This window comes from Nicotiana tomentosiformis, chromosome 11 (assembly GCF_000390325.3).
Source record: "Nicotiana tomentosiformis chromosome 11, ASM39032v3, whole genome shotgun sequence".
Lineage (NCBI taxonomy): Eukaryota > Viridiplantae > Streptophyta > Magnoliopsida > Solanales > Solanaceae > Nicotiana > Nicotiana tomentosiformis.
In genome coordinates this window covers 65707900-65715863 of record NC_090822.1, presented here as the reverse complement: position 1 = coordinate 65715863, position 7964 = coordinate 65707900, and the positions used below count along the sequence as shown (strand labels likewise).

General features: G+C 33.0%; 1 long non-coding RNA gene across 7 annotated transcripts; it reads right to left on the bottom strand.

Annotated features, from left to right (window-relative positions):
* Positions 1-261: 261 nt before the first annotated feature.
* Positions 262-7964, bottom strand: LOC104088282 (uncharacterized). Of its 7 annotated transcripts, XR_684513.4 has the most exons (10): positions 6697-6815; positions 6561-6601; positions 6360-6448; positions 6221-6277; positions 5938-5990; positions 4113-5085; positions 3983-4020; positions 1671-1739; positions 1349-1417; positions 262-599 (listed from the first exon to the last, which is right to left on the bottom strand). It is a non-coding gene; the product is annotated as an uncharacterized lncRNA (long non-coding RNA). The 7 variants fall into 7 exon arrangements; XR_011411873.1 differs by lacking the exons at positions 6561-6601; positions 6697-6815 and adding exons at positions 7310-7473; positions 7799-7964 and having other exon boundaries at positions 3983-5085; XR_011411874.1 differs by lacking the exons at positions 6561-6601; positions 6697-6815 and adding exons at positions 7310-7473; positions 7675-7689 and having other exon boundaries at positions 3983-5085.

The window sequence follows — 7964 nt, the reverse complement described above, 5'->3', positions numbered from 1 at the left end:
AAAAATAATAAAAATAAGAACCCAATTACGTAATTATTGTTGACTTGCCTGACAGTGGTGTCCGGTGCCATCACAACCTTTATGAATTTTGGGCCGTGACAGTCACATGTACATACTAGATGAGGCTGCCCGTGCTATGCACGGGCCCAATATGTCAACTTAGTAGCAAATATGCGAGTACATTATGTAATGTATGAATTAGAAGGGTGAAAGAAAAAATATGAATAGCATAGAAACAATAAACAAACATTAGCACAGCAATTGAATGGGAAATAGAAGCAATAAATAGTACAGCCGTTTAATAAAAGATAACAAAGAGTTCACATATTTTTTCCTCTCCTTACTTTCATCCATGTAAAATGGCTCATTAAATTATGTATTCTGCAGTCATACATCAGCACTAGATAACCAGTTGTCATAGTTTTGCATTCTTTTGCTATTTAAAGAAAATCGCCAACGTAACTCTGTGGTATTGCCAAAGCGAAGTCTGGTGTGAATGTTAGATGCTGGGTGAAGGCACATTCTTTTGAGTCCTTAAGGAAAATCCTAGAATCCATGCTTTCTTCACGTGGAATTTAGGACACAGCTCTACACATGATCTAACAATATAATGTTTCAGAAAATTTTAGTGACAGATGCTATAACATAATGAATAACATTTATCAACATCATCAGAATGTTGTTCTACACTTCAAATGGCAAAAGGAAAGACATCAAAGCATAATACATTTCACTCTTTATACATAACATAGACTTAGTAAGTTCACCCCACCAAACAAATTCAATAAAGAAGAAGATTCATGAAGAAAGAATTTAATAGATGATGAGAAGTTGGCAATAGAAAATTCCAATGCACTTGTATTTGATTTGGAAAAAGAAAAGAACTTGAGCGGAAGAGATGACTAAAAGAAAACATTTAACAAAGGAAACCAAAAATGTGTAGTCTAACTGTTGGCTGCTTTAAAGCAGTAAAATCATAATTCATGTGATATGCGAGAAAAAGCTAGACAAACACACATTTTTCTATGAAATATCATAACCCCCCCCCCCCCCCCCCAAAAAAAAAAACAATGAAAAAAACTTCCAAGTAAAGAGAAGTAAAAAGGACACATCACAAGTCCAATGACTTCTACTGTGAAGAAAAGCTTATTGTTTCCATGACAATCTTATGTAGGTTGATAACATTGATTCAATTTGAAAGGAATTGCACGGAGAAATATTTAAAACCATAATATATATGTACCACGTCAATACATGGAAGCAGGTTAACATATCATATCTCGTGCATCAACATCTTCTTATCAAAGCTTTTGGGACATCAAGTGTTAGTAGCAAATAAAAGACACACCTGTATTTCTTGTAGATTTCATGCATTTTTACAAATATAGAACTTCCTCTTCATTTTCTTGACTGCAATCTGCCAAATAAAAGTTGAATCAACATAAGCCATGTGGATAAGAAACACAACTCCAGGATACACGGGAATTCCAAGCATATAGATGTCCGTGTTGAAAAATAATACATCTTAAAGAAAATTTAATTGGAAGTAAGGGCATCATAGATAAATTAGCCATAAAAGAACAAAAGAATATTTTTCCAGATGTAGGTTACGAATGAGCAGCAAATTATCTTATTAACAGATTAAAGTGGTTTTCCTCATCATAGCCTACCCCATCTTTAGTATTAGAATTTGGACCACAACTAGAGTTCAAGTCCTCCCAGTTATCAACTCCAACACCCTACCAAATGAAACAACAGCTTATTAGTTCCATCATTTTTGAAGATCAGCTTATTAATTCCAACATATTTCATCAGCAGGAAGAGGTTTCACAAAATAACATCAGATTCTTTCAAGACAATGTCAACCTCGGATTGCTAAAACCATGCTAGTGGTAGATTACAAATGCACAAACAACTATGAAAATCAAACCCTCTTTCGTCGGTTGTTGGCCGTCGAAACAACTATTTTCTAACAGGTGCTCCTGGAACAAACTTTAATCATTGTGTTGTTCCTGTAATGCTCCTTAATGAATATATATGCAAGTAGTTGCATGGCGTATAATGTATTTGACCAAGTGGTATCAGCCTGATATGTTCTTACCAATTAAATTTCTTTTTTGCATTCCATTTTTAATGAAAACATAAGAACTAAACATAAAGGTTTTCATCAGAAGAAAACTTAACAACATGTAATTTGATTTGATAATCATAACATACCATGTAAGACACTTTTGGTTAAAAATATTATAATAAATTCCAGATTTTCAGATAAGAAGTTGGGGCTTGGCTCATTCAGATAGGAAGAAGTACTGCACTCTTTCATTTTTGAGAACTTAATAAAGTAGCAGTACCTAATCATAATTTAAAACAGTAGTGTACACCTTTTGTTTTTGGAAATAGGAACTTATGAATTAATCGCACTCATTAACAATTAAAAGAGATTCCTTTGTTACAGAACTCTTTAACAAAAAGCACAAAATTCGTTTTCTTAGTTTTTGAGTTATTTAGCCTTCTTGATTGTTTAAATAATATGAAACTGTGAACATTATCCTGGTCAGAATTTCCGCACAATTCTTGCTTAAAAGTTGAAGGTGGAACATGTATAGGTCTACACTACTATATGCAGCATCCTTAAGTTTTTTGAAAAAAACAAAAGAAAGAAAAAGAAAAAAACATTAAGACACTTCTAAACATAGAGAAATTGCCAAACAAATTTATGTTAAAAAGGTGAACCACCATTACTGTAATAACTTGCCCGTGTTCAGATATCATAAAATTTGATCGACTTAAAACTTATCATGAATGGCATCATAATTCATAGTCAAAATAGATTATCTCATTAGCATCCATCATTGCTTCCTAATATCAATTGAATACTTATGCTCCACATTCACAAAATAAATTATTAGCTCAAAGCAACATATCTCTCTTGGAAGAAGAACTCACAGGTAGGTTAAAGGAAGATAGTAGCATTATAAGCTAAAGATCACCATCTTACAAGCGTACTGCTGCCTAATGCGGGTTATATTTTTTCATGCTACTCAAAATGTATCCGATTTATTTATTCAAAAGTTATATTCACGTCGGACCAATTTCGCAAATATAAAGCAGTATGAGAAAATATTAGTAAATTATATATACCAAATGCAGCGCATCATCCTGATGGTCGTAGATGGATTTTCAAAATCCTTGTATCGAGATGACATCTTGGTCAACAATCAAAATCTATTCAAATAGGAATTATCTAATAGTTTTAAAAAAATATAGTAATGAGTATCACTGAAAGTGGTAGCACAAGCCATAATATCATAGTGTCAACTAAGATTAACTACATGAAAGAGTGATAATCAACATGTCTATCCTTATCTTACTCTGCCTCCACGATTTTCTAAAGGAAGAAAAGCAATAAAAAGTTAATGACAGTTGATTTATACCAATTTTATGTTTCACAATACAGCAGTATGGTGCTAGAAATAAAAGAAAATAGACTATCGCTAACATATTCTGATATATTAAAACTTGGTACATAAATGAGGGAAAAAGGGTTCTACAAAGTACATGAAAAGGATGTTTATTTACTCCAGAGTACCATATTAGAGACTTGACTCGCGTTCAACATGATATTAACTCATAAAACTGCCGAAATGCAGAACTCTTCAGCACAGCTAGTTTTTCAACTTTATTTTAACTTTTGAGTGAATGACTTCTATTTATTCAGGAGCAAATTACTATTTCTATCAATATTCAACTTGTAGAGACCTCATTGAACGAAGTAAAATCACACTATACCATCATCCTTTCTCTTTATTGAAAGATTCTCTCTTTTACCTAACTAAATGGTCTCTCTACTTCATATTTAACCATATTATGAAGAGGCCACAGTTCTTGATATAGCAAGCATCCATATACTATCTCTTCAAATCGAACTTAACTTAAAAGTAGGTACAATTAAAAGGTAAAATACAAAAATAAAAGAACTTACCTTAAGGATCACACTAAATTGATCTTCTGACAGGTTCCCTGGGAGAACAAAAGAATGGTAAAATTAGATATATTTAAATTTGTATTACACTTTGAGACACACTCATCCCTAAATGTAAAAATTAACATACTTTTTTTGTTTTCCCCCCAATTGAATCCGCGAAGAATATGACCATTCTTTTGCTCTATTCTTGAAATTTTGTACTATCATATCAAACCAACCAACGTAATTTTTGTTGCATGACTTAGTAGTAAGCAAAACTTTTTAGTCTTAAAACCTAATCTTTAATAGGATATTGAATAAACAAAGAAAATGAAAGGATGAGAGTAGGAGATGTGTCTAACTAATATACATGTCAAGTTCATGACTAATAGAATACCTCAATTGTAGGATTCTCTCGTGTTTCAGATTTTGACAGTGTTATAATAAAACTATATGCTACTTTACTGAGCTATCATTGTGCTACTACATTATTTTAAAATAACACAAAAGTACAAGTACTTTCTAATAAACAAAAGCAGAATGAACCACGACCAAATGCAAAATTTGTATCCCCACTGGCCTGCACTAAGAAGATTATCAGTTCAAAATACATGAGACGTACGAATTCTCTTGATTCCCTCCTTTACAATTTCAGATCCTATTGGCTAGGAGATGTTCAAGACCACATTGTTATTGCCATTTGAACATGTTGACCAAAGAAGAGCAAATTCGTAGGAAAACCAAAGCCCCACTATAAAGGTAGTAGAAGAGTAATAGCTTTTAAATACCTCAAATTCAGAGTTGTTACTTATATTTTAAATTTTAACACGAAAAATATTATAGAATTAAATGTTCTTTCACCAGACAATTATTGCTCATAGATTGTATTGTGTTGAGATTGCACAAATTACAAGTACTACTCAACAACATAAAAACAAAAGGAACAAAGGACACAAACAAAATTTATAACTCTTCATAGATTGAAAAAGATAAAATTTCCTATCTGAAAAATAAAAAGGAAGAATATTCTATGGAGTTTATATTTCCTTTTTGCCTCGATCATTTGCCGCAGCATTTAATCTGATTACAAATTAATATTGTTCAGCTCCTTTCAAATAATCCTGTTGCAAACACAAAAAATTAAAAAGTGAGAAGACTTAATAGCAACTTGATTGTAGTCGCAATTTACTCTATAACATGACCGACATGTTACATGCGTGTAGCAATGAGTGTATACTTCATTCGTGACAGGACTACAAACCGGTGAAGTATTGTCTCGAAGCAATGCAATATTTTATAATTCCCAATTGTCCTGAGAGACATTTGAAAAGATGCAAAGATACTACAGGAACAAATGTTAAAGTGCTAATACTTGAACCTACAGAGATCTACATAAATGCATTTTGTAAGTGGAGTAAACACTGCCTATATAAATCAAAACTGAATGTCCCAGAAATAATATATATCAAGACCGACATCCTAGACGGTAAGAAGATCGAGAGTTCAATTTCTAAACTATTGAAACCCATTAAGAACCAGTAGTAGACTTGATACAACAAAGAAAAAAAAACAGTTTACTTTCAAGATGTATATTTTTATTTGAAGAACTTTGGAGAATACCATCATTGCGAATACGAAAAAGAAAAATACTGAAGCTCCATGATATATGTTGATGACATTATATTATCCATAGCCTACTATTTTGGTGTAACTATGTTTTATTCGTAGAAAATATATAGTCCATAAGCTACAAAGCATTATCTTGTAAGAAATTTGATTTATCGTTATTAAGTAAAACATTAAATAAACTAAGTCATGCCCATTACTTGCATTCTCCATCAACGATGTCCATAATTTTCTAATCCTTCTTCAGAGCAAAGTGTCAGACACATATAGAACATGTCAAAGAAAATAAAACACTCAGGCATAGTAGCACATCTATATATAGCATAGCAGAAAGAAAAAAAACTCACAAAATAGAGAAACATGCCGAATATGTTCATGATCAGCATTGTCGTAGAGGTTGCTGCCAAAAAATATAAATACATGTTCAATCACTTATTCAGTAAACCCATCTTTAAAACCTTCTATGGAAGAAAAGAATTCCCCTCTTTGCATTAGTTCGTTAAACAATATTGGTCAAAATATCAAAGAGGAAAACAAAATCCATATTCAAGATTTAACTTTTTTAAGAAAGCGAAAATCTCTCTTTCAAATTTGAAAGCAAAATAAAACAAAAAGAATGTATTCTCTTACCTTGAGAATTGCTTGAGATAGAGAGAACACTGCTGTTGGAAAAATAGCGTGAGCAACCTAATCAAATTAGAAAAGCAAAATCACATACCCAAATCAGAAGAACATATTGCATGTGACATAGAAACCTCAAATCACATACCATCCAAGGTTCACCAAGCGGAGATACGGGTTTGATTGCCGCTATGCCCAAAAAATATCATACCCCCAGAATATCATCATTGCCTCGACCTTTGAAACCAATTTCAGACATGCATGTAGAGAATCCAACAAAAAAACAACCCAAAAGCTTAAGATGTTCATAATTTCTTTTGAAAAAAAAGAGAAAAAGCAAAGGAGATACCCATTTTCCTGCTTTTATATAGCCAGGAAACTGAAAAGTCACTGCTGAAACCCAAAGAGTACCAAAAGCATATACATAAATTATAAAAGTAAAATCAGATGAAAACAGTGAATAAAAAGGAAATAGCACAACCCACCGGTGAGAGAAATAGAGCCGGCAGAGAACAGAGAACAGAGAAAAGTAGAGGAATAAGCATAGAGAGAGAGAGAGAGTGAAACAAATTACTGTAAATTTACTTACAAAATTTACAATGAAGAAGCCAAGGTTTCAGGTGGATTTGTCCAAAACTAACACGTGGAATCACAGTCAAGTTAGAAAATTGCCCTCACTTTTGGTTTGTTTACGCAAATACCCTTCGTCGCACCAAACTTCCACTTATTATTATATAGTTAAATTAAATAAATAAATTAGTTGTGTTTTCATTTGCTATAGAAAGAAAAAGTTTCAAAAAATATATTCTTTCATCTAGTCTAGTTTAATTTTCAAGAGGTTTTAATAGTGTGAATATTGAGTAGTTAGTATTTTATCTTGCTTCTTTAAACTAAATGTAGCTGTAGCATTTTTAAATTATTATTTTAAAAGATTTGAAAGAAAATGCAATACAAAAGTAAAATAAACAGACATAAGCACATAAAGAAAGAGGGGAGAGAAAACAAATTTGGAAGAAACGAAGAGGGAAAGGGAGGGACACAAAAAATATAGACAGACGAGAAGGTACACAAAAATTAGGGAAAACTCTAGGCTTGTACCTCCCTCTTCTTCCTCATCGACTCATCATCATCTTCACCACAAAAGCCAATCTGAAACTTTCTTCATCCTTCATGAAAAACCAGTCCAAAGGTTCCTCAAAATACCGTGTAATGCTTCGCAAAGACCAGCTCTGAAACCAACCTTTAACAGTCATAAAGACCACCTGAAAACACGAAAAAATAGCCACTAAAACCTCCAAACACTACCTCAAATCCCACCCCCAAAACAACAGCGAAAAACAGTATCAAACAATCTAAAATGTCCAAAAATGACCCTAAAACCAGCCCCAAATAGCCCCCTAAAATGAAGCAGAAAATATAGCTAAAACAATCACTTTTCCTCCATAAATAGCATGAAACCCAACTGAAAAATAGCCTGAAACAGTCCAAAACATCACTCAAAACCCAGCCAAAAGGCATGCAGAAAGCAGTCCGAAAACGCAGCCAAGAGCAGCTCGAAAACGCAGCAACAGCTGTTGCCAAGCTCACCCAAAAAAAAAGTTTATTTGAGCTCAACTTCGAAGCTTCCTCGTCCAAGTTTGTCGTTTGAGGTTCGAGTTTTCAGTCGATGTTCCGTTATCGGAGAGGTTTCCAATCTGAGATTAGTGAGGGTTCCCGGCTAGGTTTTTTATTTCGTGTCGAGTTCTCCGTTTTG